A 14,823-nucleotide genomic window follows, 5' to 3' on the forward strand; every position below is an offset into this window, starting at 1 on the left:
TGAAAAGCATAATCACGTATTCATGTAAACAAAATTGAGATCTTCAGATGGGAGTGTTTTAAAGAATCAGTGTTCATATTATCCACTCTAATTTCTCTGCAGTGGAGTCACCAATCCCTATCTTTCATTTAAAATTGCCATTATAATATTTAGAGACATGTACTGGTGGTGTTGCCTGTGCAGATCTGTGTCTAAAATGATTGCATCTCTGCTCAGATATGTATAGTTCATGTCTGTCTGTCTCTCTTGGTTTCTTTTCTTCTCTCTCTCTTTTTTTTTTTTTTTTTTCCCAAATGTAGCCACATGCCAAATGGTATAAATTATCCAACCATCTGTCCCCCTTCATCAAAACCCCAAGGGAAAACAGATCTGAAGTGCAGCTCATTTTCACCAAAAATGCCGGTTGTAATAGATCCTCACTTTTGCATCCGTTCAGCTTGTAACTGGTGGGAAATCCCGTAGCCTTAAAATTTTTGGTACTAACTCAGACCCTTTAATTAGCAGGTGGCCACTTTTGCTTCTGCTCAGTGACGGCAGCAGCTCCTGGACCTTTTGGCAGGTTTACTGTCACCTTCGACCAGGAGAGAAGCTCCCCTTGCCTGTTACTTCTACAGCATTTTTAACAGGTGTCTGAACTGTTCACATTTTCCTGATATTTTCTTTCAGATTGAAATAATTTTATCTAATTATACATCCCCCCCTTAATTTTCTGTCTTGTAAAATAATAAGGAAACTGATTTTACCGCATGAGTCAATTTGCAAATCAAGCAGCCTTTACATTATTTCCCTGTCTGCTGAGTTTGTGCACTGAGTATTGCTGCCTTGCGTGTATGTTTCCCCCACTCTGTCTTTCTGACTTGTCAGCTGAAGCTGAAATGCTAATTGAAATCGAATCGGCTTGTCAGTGTGTTGCCACTGTGCTGCTCTCCCTCCGGTATGCTTAGCTGGTGTGTTCTCTCACTGGGATTTAGGAGCCTTTACATTGAGGGATTGAATCGTATCACACAGCGAATCAAACTTGTTGAACCTTGTGGTCCTCTGTAAACTTACTGTACTGGAGGCATCCTACAAAACCACGTCTGTCTTAACTACTTACAAATACAGATGATGAGCTTGAGCAAAGGCAGTTGACTCTGGGACAGTTCTGAAGACTTGGAAAATTCTTCTTTTTTGCTCAAATTGTTATTAAATGGGGAACTCATCAGCTATGCTTCTACACTGCTCTCTAACATATTGCATGCTCAACTGATCTGAAGAGATAAAAAGAATCAGATCTGAGATTGGGACAGCTTCAAGTGCAGATTCTTCAAAGATATCTAGCCCTAGTGGTATGATGATTTAGTACTACTAGAGCTTTACGATTGAGCTGAAATGAAGTAGGTAGTCTTCCATACCTCACACACACACACACAGCCACATATCCACACACATGCAAACTTAATCTTTTGAAGGCATCCATGTGACTCTTGTAGCAGTCTTTAAAATCTACATAAGATTGAAAAGTGTCCATGTTACATTTGCCAACATTATACTTGTGTCACTTTAGGGAGAAGGTAAAGCAAATAGTTTATTTCCACACATTAGTAATAAACATTAGTAGTAAACATATTAGGGGGGAGCTTTTTGTACTGGGCCTGTACCCAATATGTGCTCGTTTCTGTGTTAATTTTATGTAGCAGTACATGAATAATACACCAACAACAGCATGTTTCCAGAAGTTGCTGTGGTCAGTAAGATCTGGCCTGACTGAATCCAAGGGTCTAAATAAACCATATAGTTCTGGCTTGTCCCCATGATATGCATCCAGATAGATTTTCCATTAGTTTGAAGCTTACCTATTCACATTTCTGCGTGACTATGTTTATGCCTACAGACAAATATTTTTGCAATTGAAAACAGGAATGTGTACTCAGATTTTTGAAGTTCACTTTTGTTAAATTGGCAGTGCGATAGGAGTCCAATCATGATAAAGATAAGGATATAAGTAGCACAGAGAAATTCATATGCATTTTGGTATGTGAACCTCAGTTATCCTTTGAAAATATTTCCTTTGACTCTGTAGAAAGTATGTTAGCTGGAACTGTTTACCTTGCTACAGAAAGAATTTCCAGATAGCAATTTTTAGTAAAACTGTGGTTTTCTAGCTTATCTCAGTGTGACAGCTCTTCCATTTCAGACAGATTAAGATTTTTTTCTGAAGTACACTGGATTGGTGGCTATCCAAGCTTATGTCATTTGGCATAAATGGAGGATAGTTATTCAAAGACGTATTTTAGCGCTCAGGTATTTGATGTTTTTTTTTCTAACGGGGGGGTCCTGAAATAAATTTTGTTTATTAACTAAGCACATATCATTTTTCTATTAGCAGAACTATTTAACCCCATTATCCTACAGATCTGTGTTCACTAACCCCACCATGATAACCCCAATTCTCACCCTCATCCCAAAACATGCTCCATGAGATCCAGTGGGTGGGGGAAAAAACCTATGGCTTGTCCTGAACTCTATGTCCATGATGATTATTAGGGATTGTCGCCAAACAACAGATATAGGAAACATATAACTTGATGTCAGAGGAACACTGTATTGGATCTTTGTCTTCTCTACCCTCCAGACTTCAGGAGGAAATTAGCAATTATTGAGACTTGTGTTCTCTCAAATGTCATTGACCATCAGGTTCAAAATCATTTTGGTATCCTCTGGCTTATAATGACAAATGAACTGATAATTTTGCCCTGATTCCTCAGAAGGCCTACATTTCCTGCAAGGGCTGTATTTGGAGCTTTCTCCAAGTGTTAGTCCAGCAAGGCATTTAGAATCTGTTTGCCTTCAGCTTGCTATCTGTAAAACAAAGATAACGGTACACCTCAAAGGTGTATTGACATGCTTAATCCATTAATTTTTATAAAGTTACTTTCAGCTTCTGAGATAGAAGGCACTAAAACAATACAAAGTATTATTCATACTATTATTATTTTATGAGTCATACCAAGACATTTCTTCCTCATAAGAATTCCAATAAGATCTCATTTCTTCATTGCACAGACGTGGTCTTAAGTTTTCACATTTCCTCAGGAGCAAACTACAATTGTTGAAGTGACTGGTACATTTTTCAGAGATGGGTTCAATGTTCAGTTCCTTTTTTGTTCTTAACTGTGTTGATATAATCTGACAGACGCACAGAGTTTGATACCTTCCAATTACCTGTGGTTTGTAATGTGAACTTGATAATTTTGCATTTCTACAAGCTCAGGTTAATAACCACTGTGGTGAAGCTGAATAATGTATGGATTTTTTGGTCTTCCAAGTATGGAGAGAGCCTTTATAACAAATTGAAAAAAAAAAAAAAAAAGAGAGAGAGAGAGAACTGATTACCTCTAATTGATGTTTTATGGAGGTATCTGTTCTAATAACATCAACCTGGGTAGGAAACAAGGCACAAACAGGTGTGTTAAATAGATAAACAAGGACAGATGAGGGTTTGGTACAGGCATGATGATAATTCTGAAACAAATGCATTAGCATAAAAGCAGAAACCTTAGCTTGCTGCTTGCCTCACCAGTGCCAGATTGGAGTGACTTGTAGCTATCACTCAGAGGCAGAGGAAGGTGTTAAGAACATGTTTAAATGAGAAGATGATGGCAGCTCTACAAATTTTGACAGTCAGTTTATCCAATGCACAAGTTCTTTGCTCTTTGTTCTTCACCAGTTCCCGAGGGGCTTGATTTTCAGAAGTGCTGAGCACTTGCAGCTTCTATTGACTTCAAGTGGAGTTTTAAGTGTTCTGCACTTGTGAAAATCATGCCCAACTGGATTAGCACAAAGAGGTTTTTCTTTCAACATCAGCCAGAAATCTCTTTTCTTCCTACCTGACTTTTCCAGCAAAATACAGTTACTGTTTCCTAACACAGGCAAAATTGTATTATCCTGTGTTACTTGGTGTCTTACTGAATATGTGTTGGACTTTATTATGCATTTCTACCATTTCTCACAGTCAAAGAAATAAGAGATGGAAAAGACCTGCTAGGTCAGCTACTCTATGTATCCAGTAGTTCAGCATTGTTCCTTTCAATATGTTTTCCTGTGCTTTGTCCCTCCAAAATACCAGAGACTTTTTTGTTTAAGGTTACAGTGACAAAAGCAGAGGAACATTTTATCTTTCTTTAAAATACAGTACACATATTTGAAAGGAAAGGAAAACAAAATAGAGTATTTCTAATTCTCCTTCCAAACTGAGAAAAATACTATTTTTATTCTACAAAGGGTTTTTCTCGTATCATCATCAGAGGCAGCTATGGTCGCTAAAAAGTAAGGGTGTAAATGCAAGATTCTTTGTAGATTATATTTTGATTAAAAATAATAATAATGCAGAGAAAGGATGATTCTTTTCTGCTCTTTAGCTATTTCATTGGTCTCTCTTTCATGATTTCTGGATGCTTCTCCACTTTGGCATGTGACCAGGGATGCAAAATACCCTGAAGACTACATCCAACAATGTGTTTTAGTTTCACATTCAAATATATCTTTGGCCACCCTGTTCCGGAGAAGTCATTGCAATAGACATAATGGGCCATAATTCTGCTATTAAATGCAGGCTGATGATAGGAAGAAGTGTAGTCATTCCAGTAATAAAACTGACTGCCCAGTACAATATAGGCTTTCTCTCTCCCCCATCTGCATTAAATATAGTTATTGGAAGAACAATCGCTGGATACATTTCAATAAAACACTTTTCCATAGTACTGTTTTCTAGGGCAAAATAATTTGTTGTCTGTTTTAAAAGCCCTTATAAAAACAGCTGTCTTTTGAAATCTTTGTTATTTACATGATGAATCTCTCTAAAATTTTCTAATAGCAAGATAATATTTGCGTTCTTAATTTTTTCATTGTTATATCTATTGAACATATAGTACCTGAAGATTTTTGCTTTTGTTATTATTAAAATGTCTGACTAAAAACTGGAGGAGGAAGGTAACCTTTAATTTATACTCCTGCTCAAGAAGAGATCTTTTTATAGTTACATTCAGGTCTTTTTTTTTTTGTCTTTTTTTTTTTTTTTCCTGTGGATCATCTATACTATTAAATGGTTTTTTATTCCAATTTAGGAGACATTTCATCTTTAAACCTGTACTTACATTAACTTTTGTACATGGTTGCCCAGGCAACAATGTAATTGCATGAAACAATGGCATTCTCCTATGTACCATTTATGGCAAGTTTGCATTTCAAAAAACTTCTTGTCTTATCATCAAAGCAGAATTTGTAACCTTCTGACAGCTGAAGGAATGTTCAGGGGCCTTGATTCATATTCATTTTCCCTTGTAATTTTAATGGGTACCGTCACCTTTCATTTTCAGGGTAGTTCTTTTTCCCCCCATGATAGTTACTGTTTTATATGAAAATTCTAGAGCAGGCAGAAGAAACTGATTAAAAAATAGCTCCAAGAAAAGGCTGTGAGTACCATTCTTCTAGCTTGTAGCCTGTGAAATTGCCACTGTTTAATTGATCTTCTATAAGCTTATCTTTCCAGTGAGATGTACCATTATTGTACATTAATCAGTGCCTCCAGACATTATCACTGAGGTAACCAAGAGCTAATCAAGCAAGAATGGAGCTGGCAGACGCCAGGATGTCACGGATGCCTTGCTGTGTACGAAGTCTGTCAGAGTTTCAGCTTCCAAAGGAACCTGTTTTTGCAGGGCTGCAGACTTTGTATAACCTTGTCATAGCAGTGGAAGAGGGGGCAAGCAGCCTGAATGTCAAATAGGTGGGCCACGTGGGGAGCTGACGCTCGTAGAATCCTCTACATGGCAAACAACAAAGTGACACTGTAATAATAATAATAAATGATGCTGTTTAAGAATAAACAAAATGTTGACATGTTGATTAGTTTTTACTAAATAGCAGTTTCCAAGGGAAGAAAATCAAGCAAAGCAAATTTACAGTGGAAAATATTCAAAATATATTAATCAGTCATTGCAAAGTGCCACTAGAAATTGCATTCCTGCTTTTTAATTGATTTTATTTTATACATGCTCACATAGAAAGAAAAAAAAAAGAAAAAAATCACCCCTCTGAATTTTCCTGAATGTTATTTCTGGCAGCTAGATACCATCTTGGGAAAATAACAGAACAGAAAAACAATACAGAAGTGTACAAGATTCATTTAATCAATTTAACTAAAAGTATGCTTATTCTTGGAGAAAGATGCATGACACTTTACTGTCAATTGACAGAATCTGTAATTCGGGGTAGAACGGAGCTTAAATTGTGAAGGGAAGCAGCTGAATCTTTGTGCTGTAGGTTCTGTCATGTGAGACGAGTTTCAACTGCTGGCATGTCTGGGCTGCTTGCTTGCTGGCATTCGATGCCTCGATGGCATCCTTGAAATACTTCCTCCTGCCATCTTTCTGGTGGTAGTAGAGAAGCTACTCCAGTGCTGGCATCAGCGAGGTGAAGCTGTATTGGGTCAAGCCTGTTCGTCAGTCTGTTAGTGACATTCATTTGTATAACTTACCCAAAATGTATCCGAGGACCTGAGACCTACAAGTATAACTGAATTGTATCCCTTATGAAATTCACAGACAACCCAGTGGAGCAAGAACAGGGGAATGGCTTTTCCCCTTCAACAGGGGGTAAAACACATAGCCTAAGGTTGGGACTGACATAGAACTTGTGAGGAATTTTTGCTTTAGATCTTAAAATGTCACTATATTTTGCATGCTGTATTTTGTTCCCAATTTTAATTGTAAATTAAAGGGAGACACTGTGAGAGCATTAGTAAACAGATCTTGCATAGTTTTCGCTTTGTAATCCCACTGACTTCTGTTGATATCTTCCAAATATAAACAGGTAACAGATCAGAATTTGCCCACTGAATACAGTATATGTAAAACACTGAACCAAATTGCCTGCTGGCATACATCCACTGACAAGAAGCAGTTTTGCCAAAAGGTAGTTTGGCTCATTATAGCTAGTAATTTGATTATTAATAAGTGGAAAAATAGTAGTAAGAGTTGCTAAGTGTTATTGATCATATTCTCAAAACTATTACTTTCATGGAGTGAATCTTTCAGTACAGCTTTACAACTCTCTTTTTGATTTCAGTGAGGATCTTATATTCGTGATGGTTTGCAAGACCAAGGTCATTAATGAAGATGTTTTTTGTTGGGTGGGAGGGAAGGATTGGGTGTTTTTTAATTAAAAAACCCTGTGAAATAGAAATACTGCAGAGGGATGAATGTTTCCCTTTCTGAATATAAACATCTTGGCTTCACCTCACTGTTTATTTTCAAAAACTGCTTAAGTTTTGCTTCCATATTTATCTAACAGCAGGGGATCATTATCCTGTGACAAAGTTCTATTCCACTGACATTATCTCTCAATTAGAATTCATCCTTTTCTAGTTCTACGTAGTCAGCCTGTAGTTCCCACAAGTCCCATAAAGCAATGCACATTTTTGGAGGGAGAGGGAAGAGGTTTTGCAGACCATTAAGAGCTGTTTAATAAGCAGCTTAGTGTGGAAAAGGCTGCTTTTATTCTACATGGGCATATCTGTGCAGAATTGCTGGTGAAGGCCAGCCTCTCCCCTCCCTTACATCATGCCAACCAACTTTAAGTGATGTGCCAGGCCAGGAGGGAGGGCATTGTCACAGTTGAGAAAACAAATTGCTTGTCTTCCTTAGGAGAAAAAGGGAAGAATCAACTTATGGTTGTAATCATGCTACACTTGGAAGGTAGTGGTAAAAAGGTAAAGACAGAGGTAAAAAGCAACCTTGTAAGGTGCAGTGAAAGTGCACCAGGATCATAGCCATCAGTGGCATCATTTCTATTGCTAAAGTCAGTCACTATAGTCTCCCATGACTCCTCTGTTAGAGATGAAGGCACTTGCATCTTTCCCTTCTCTCAGAAAATATAAATAGCCTTATTCCATTAAGCCCTTCACAAATGCATATAAGCAGCCTGACCACAGAACTATGTTTTTTGGGTGTGTAAAATAAACAAACAAACAAACAAAAAACAATGAAAATCAATAATGTAGAGAAGTTAAGGCTAGGGCCTTGTTCCTACGTCATGACTTTTGATAATCTATTGCAACAAGCCTTACATCACCACTAAAAACATTTTAATGTCTGGGCAGTGATCTCTCAGTGTGGATATTAGAGTAGGAATCTCAAACAGATATTAATACCTCCATTTCCATGTCCTGCATTTCAGTGGGTAGAAATATGAATAGTCCTTTCCACTGCTGCTTGGACACACCACATGTTTTGAACTAATTGGCATCTCCTACCCAAGGTCTGCCTGCATAAGTAAGAGAGCTGTATAGCTTGGCAAAGATGGTAGAACATTTAGCAGCTGCTATGTAACGTCTTTTTCCTTTACATAGTGCATTGCACCAAACACCACAGAAAACAGACATAAAACTAGGAAAAATAATAATTATCCACAGAATAGCAAGAATAGTCCCTACTACTGGAGTTATCCTTATATAGAGAATTGAGTGTGAAACTCAAAGCCACCAGATGTACCAGACCAAAAATACAGGGACACTCCCCTAGATCCTTGAATGCATATCAAGGAAAACTAGAGTACTAATTGTCTAACAAGTTTCAGATACTATTAAAACATATGCTTCAGCATTAAATTATTTAATATTAGGGATTAGGGAGAGAACAAAGGGAATAACCTTACCTAAACAGCCATGTGAAGTAAGGCTTTGGAGCTTTTTCTCATTTTCTTCCAAAATGCATGCTGTTAAGACTTTTTTTTTAAGGAAAGAACAATGGAGAATATTGGTCCATGAGATTCATTAATTGTGACAATTCCTATGCTGGCATGATTTTTTGAAAGGGTTTCCTGATAATGTTTTGCTATGAAGTAGCACATGAGGATAAAAGAAAATTCCCTTAAAAGTCCCTAGCCTGTAAATTAGCCCATGTATAATTTCACTTAATGTCTTAAAGTGATGTTCCCAGTTCTGCTTTTCACATTCTTATCATCTTCAGTTACGCCCTGTGAATTTGTTCAGATGTTCAAACCCTTTCTCTGTCCAGAGATGCAAAGAAGAAAAACCACAAAATATACAAAAGCAAACTATTAGCAAGTCTATTAAATCCAAGGAAGCTGTGTCTAATTGAAAAGTTTGCTTAATTTATTTAATGATTTGGTGCTACTGAGAGCTGTTATAACTTTATTTTATTGAATTATGCCATATCATACTCCGTTGTCAAATGTTTCCTTGGTTCTCATTAAGGCTATGATTCATGCTAATATTATATCATTTAAACAGGTTCCTGAAGCAGTGTTTTATTATTGTTTGTTAATTTATGAAGCATAGTTTCAGTGTCTTGTGGTACTTTACAATATTAAGGAAGGATAGAATATTAAACAATCAAATGCATGCCGATACTCAGGGATAAGTCAGCTACGGGGAGACAGTGTGTGTAAGGAGACAAAGGAGATATATAACATGCCCCTCAGGAACATCTGACAGTTTTCCTAAGTGGTGTCTTCCCTTTTACAAGGGCTCACATTCCTTACAGTTTTAACCCATATTTCAGTGGAAACTGTTGAATTTATCTCCTTTCTGTAACAAAACAATGTGAATCAGACATTTTACCTTGTGTTGCCAAGGGTAGATTTGCTGAGTTCTTGGGTTTTAATACTCTTGTTCCAATCTTGAAATTTCTAAATTGCCTTTACTGCTATTACTGGATTCAGTAAGTCTATATTTCTTTCAAACTTCCCTGCTTTTGTAAGCCATTCATAGAACATAGGTGTTATGCTAGATGGATATGACCAGGCATTCACAATGAAAGTTCAGATCAAACCTCTTGGAGACCAGGTTAAGTACAGGAGTGCACAGTTTTCCACTTTTCTCCAGTGTGGCTCCTGGGACTTATGTCCAGTGTCCATTGCAGAGGCTGAATGGAGAAATATTCTGCTCATCTGTTGGCCTCTCCTTTAGCTGCGTCCCACTCGCTGCTTGTCTCTCACTGCTCCATAAGAACTTCTTGCACTCCTCACCTGGTGTGGCAGGAGGATTACATCTGTGTTCAGTCTTCTCCCAGTTCATCTGGCCTGCTAGAATTACAATGATTTCTCTGCTTTTTCTTTCCCCAGGACAGGTTTTCTTTTTACTTTTACACATCTGAGAGGTGTGATAGAATCTTGGGACTAAACAGGTCATCAAACCTCCGTCCAGTCCTTAAAATATAATTAGATGCTGAAAACAAACCAAACCAAACCAAAACAAACAAAAAGAATTAGTACTGACATCCTGACATAAATATCCTGTCTGTTCTTTTGTTCCCTCTGATTGTTTGCAATGCATTTGCTGTGTTACAGGAAGCATTTATTTGCAATGCATTTGCTGTATTATTGGAGGCATTTCTACATTTTTGTCTTCCAAAAAACATTGGTATTGTTGGTGCTTGATATTTAATATGTGGGTTTGCAATTTTGTTACGTATCTGTGAGACGCCAGCCCCGCTGGAAGGCTGAAGAGAGCAAGGCCTTCTGAGTTGCTGATAGAGACATCGTTGGGGAGCCTAAAACTCCTCTTCCAATTCTTAATTTCCACTGCTTTGTGGCTGAGAAAGCAATATGGACTGTGAAACTATTTAGTTAAACTGGTATATTTTCTGTAATCTCTGAAGGTATGCATTTCCTGACTGCAAACAGATAGGAAGTCATCTGCCCTCCTCTGTCTGTATCTTTCTCTGTTTTCTCACTGCATTTAAATCAAGATATATTTTTTTGAAGACTAATAATTACAGAACAACATACAGCTTGGTCAAATTTTGGAAATGAAACCTTATGAATGGAAGGAACCAGATGATTTGAAACACAACCACCTCACTGTCATGGAAATCTTCATACTAGAATCATAAACTCAAAATGTTTTTTAAATAATGTAGATAATAGCTTTATACAAAATTAGTTCTCGCGTATAGAAACTGAACTGTTCTTCCAAGAAAAGATCTGAACCAACTTTGATTTTGTATGATGCATTTTGCTTTCATTTAAGGAAAGGAAATGTAAGTTTCTCAGCAAGTATCTGAGATCTTTGACTGTGTACGCATCCCATAATGCCAAACAGCAAAGCGCTTACAGAAAGTCCTGCAGTGGACTTAGTGATATTTGTCTCCTTTCTAACACTGGCTGTTCTGAAATTCTTCCAATTTCATTTGTTGTGAAAGAGAAGAATTAAAAGCACAGATTTTTTTTTCATGTTTTCAAGTTCCCCATTAGTGGTCATTATTTTCCTGCTTTTGTCCTTTTTTTCCCCCTTGCAATTTTGCTGTGAGTGATTCTCTCTGTCATCTTGCCGTAAATTGATTAATACTGCCCACTGATGCAGTGCACCACATGGCTAATATATCAGTTAAATGGAAACAGCAAACACCACCTGCTCCTTCAGGCAAATGGCACTTTGGAAAATGGAATGTGTAATCAATAGAATTAAACCTTAAGCAAAGCACTGCAAACAAATCCAGGGGCAAGGTCTTTTTAACTCTGTGGTATGAAAGATTTTTTCCTTTTTCCTTTTTTTTTTTTTTTAATCTGTTTGTCTTTCTTTCAATATATCAATTATTTCCCTTGTGATATACAGTATTCTCACTATAACTGTTCTCATACAGTTCTGTATTACTTGGATCAAAGGTGATATTTTTATACAAAAAGTTTTAGATGGGTCTGGTTCCCTTTACATGTTGAAGATTTACAGGACCAATACTTGTCAATGGCAGTGATAGGTAATAGGATAAATCCTTCCCGTTGATGGGGAGATAAATGCCACTTGAATTTCACTTTCAAATCTGCTAGAGACTGCTTAGCATTAAGGCATTTGCCTTGTTTGTGAGCACTTTAAAGATTAAGGATTTGAAAAGCAGATGCAAAAGACACACAGAACTTTTCAGCTGATCTCAGAAAGATCTTCGCCTAGTAAATATGTTTGAGAAATAACAAAACTGGTCAGCTTTGGTTCCCTAGTGAAAGAGTAAAATTTTGAAACAAGTATTTAAAGGGAAGAGCAGTAAATACAGAGGACTAAACAAGAGCAGAGACCTCTTGCAATTTGCATACAATGAGAGAACGAGGTCCAAGATCATTTGGAAGTAACGTTTAACGGATGCAGGAAGGCAAACCATGGCTTGGAAGACTTGGGCTGCCTAACACAGACTGTCTAGTAACTGTTTTGGCTCAGCAAACAGTTAAGGAAAATTAACCTTGTCCCTGTACATAGACTCCCATGGATCAGAAAAGGCTCTGAGGATACCTTCTGCATTCAAGTAGCGCTGATGGCTGCAGCCACTTCATAAATCTGTAGATGAAAGCCTAGGTAAAATTCCTCTTACACCGTATTTTGTATTCCCCACCTGTAAATTGACACATCCGTGAGTTTGTTTAGAGCTATATTTTTGTCAGATTTTTACAAAAAATAAATAAATAAACAAATAAGAAAGCCAGTCATTAGTACATACCAAGTGACAAGTAAGTAGTCAGCTACAGTTGCAGGAAAATAACCCGGGTCTATCTCACGGCTGCTTCTAACAACTCACAGCAGACTCCATTCTCTGTTTGTGGTGTACTAGTAATTACGTTCTCACTGGCAGGATTTAGAGTTTGGTTGCCAGGGCCCAAGCACCATGTAGCAAGTGTTTTGGTAATGAATAAAGACGGCAATCAGCAGCAACCTGAGAGCTAGCTGAATGAGACAATCTGGCGGGCACTGAGGGGGTCCTGCTGGCTTGCTCAGATGGGCAGCAGGCAAGGATGAGATAATTGATAGGAAAGGGTAATGAAAGGAAAGGAAGTGGGAGGGGGGGGAGAGAAGAGAACAGATTTAGAAAATAGACAAAGATTTTGACCTTAAAGCTAATAGGCTACTTGGGATATTATTTTATAAAGACCAGGATAAAATGAGCTGGCAGCTGAATGTCAGTACAAAATAGTCCTTTGTGTGTGTGTGTGTGCTTATGTGCGTGTGCAGGCACACGTGGGCGTGTGGTGGGCTGGGGAGGGAGGAAATCTCCACATGCAGATTTTAGATGATTTCTAGGAAATAATAGAAAAGATACGAGTGGTTATTGGTAGTACCCATAGTATTGCAATGTTCTCTTACCTACACAGCCTACTAAAACATATCAACCTGATCGTGAAGTCTGGAGTGTATAGGGGGGGAATTCAACAAAGAGATATGATCTAGACAAATTTGTGTAAATAAGGAAGGGTTTCATGTTTTGGAAAACTGTAGTCTGGTGTGAGGCTTTTTGAATGCAGTAAAAGGAGTTTCACTGATTTTTAAAGACCTTAAACTATTCTGACTTTGAAAAACTAAGTGGATATTTGTCTTATAATCATCAAAGCTATGAAAATCTCTGCAAAAAGCAGTGTATTTTCAGTTGCAGGACCTGGAAAAAGGGAGATGTTAAGGGTTACAAATGCAGTTGTATTTACTTTTCTTCGTAGATAAATCATTTACTTAGTCTGTCCTTTTACAAAATAATTACTCCTTCAGCCTTCACAGGCATGGGAAAAAAAAAAAAAAAAAAACAGATTAAATCCTTAGTCACAGAAATCAAACACCTCCGAAGACACAAGAGACAAGTTTTGTGGAAGGAAGCTCTTTTCCTATCACTTTGCATCCTTCTGACACAAAGCGTGCTTCCTCACAGCCTTGTGGGCATAGGAAAGGATTAACTTTTTGCATTGATTTTTTTTTTTTTTTTTTAAGAATTAGCACAGAGGTTAGGACAAATAGGACAAATAGGCAGGAATATGGCAGTGTGAACCAAGTTCTAAGTGGAGATATTTTATACTTGGTGATAGGGCTTTGTTTAGATCCTGTTGTGTTTTTTTTTAGGATAGTTTTGACTAATATTGATAAGCCCATTAGAGCCACACCCCTAAAAATATCTCTTCAGTAATGCATGTATTTCCTTGTTTATTCTTTCTTTCTTTCTTTTTTTTTCTTTCTTAAACACATTATGTAATTTAAAATAGTTCATCTTACCCAGATTTTAAGGTATTAGGAAGATTTCAAGAGGTTTTCTTTTGTTTGTTTGTTTTTTAATATTTTGTATCTCTCTCTGGTGAAAGACTGTAGGAGCATGTGATTTGCCATGTTATCAGGGCTGGAATCTTTGCAGGTCTGATAAATCATATTATCTTAATCTGAGGGAGTGCTTTGATAGGAAACCTCAGTATTGCCCATGGATCTCAAAGGCCATATTCCTGGTGATTCAGTAATTAATGCTCCTCTTCTGAACTGATCTTAAATAAGTTGTTACAAAGTGCACAGCGGTGCTAGATGTTCTTGGTTTTGGGCAGAGGTACATCAGCACTTCGGGATATTTGCTATTGAAAATGTACTATGTTAGCTAGAACTTAGACACAAATACACTTTTTTCCTGCCTAAATTTCAAATAGGAAAGGTATTCTTTACTTTCTGGGATTATGAAAAATTTCATGCTGTGCTACTGTGTAGAGTTCATCAGTGCACTGCTTTCTGAGAAATATGGAAACATGGTAGTGATAAAAGAAATTATTCCATGCAGAGTTTTACAAAGCGCTTTGGGATCCTTTGAGATAAAAGATACTATATCAGACATTATGATAGGTAGTAGTTATTAATATCTGTCATATTGTGACTTTCTCAATCACTTTTATTCTGCTTGGAGCAGTCTCAGGAAACTCTCTTTTACCCAATTTGCCATAATTGTGATGTGACCCATATTGTACCCTCCTTTCCAAGACCTTTTGAAATATATTATAGATGCTCTCCACGACCTTTTCCTAAAGGCTTTTTAATTGAAA

The 14,823-nt window shown here is 37.3% G+C and overlaps 1 protein-coding gene and 1 long non-coding RNA gene across 8 annotated transcripts in view; one reads left to right on the forward strand and one right to left on the reverse strand.

Moving 5' to 3' along the window:
• The window catches only part of LOC308199414 (BEN domain-containing protein 5), a 923,492-nt gene that overhangs the window by 428,943 nt on the left and 479,726 nt on the right, over window positions 1-14,823 (forward strand). The gene's annotated exons all lie outside the window — the stretch shown is intronic.
• LOC308198655 lies at window positions 212-14,516 on the reverse strand. 5 transcript variants are annotated; one of them, XR_013954085.1, is made up of 5 exons: window positions 12,489-14,516; window positions 12,284-12,383; window positions 9,623-10,228; window positions 8,695-8,754; window positions 212-6,459 (listed from the first exon to the last, which is right to left on the reverse strand). It is a non-coding gene; the product is annotated as an uncharacterized lncRNA (long non-coding RNA). The 5 variants fall into 5 exon arrangements; XR_013954086.1 differs by having other exon boundaries at window positions 8,695-8,763; XR_013954087.1 differs by having other exon boundaries at window positions 212-8,754; window positions 12,489-14,515.

The sequence above is a fragment of the Anser brachyrhynchus genome (assembly GCF_964034855.1).
Source record: "Anser brachyrhynchus genome assembly, chromosome: 8".
Classification (NCBI taxonomy): Eukaryota; Metazoa; Chordata; class Aves; order Anseriformes; family Anatidae; genus Anser; species Anser brachyrhynchus.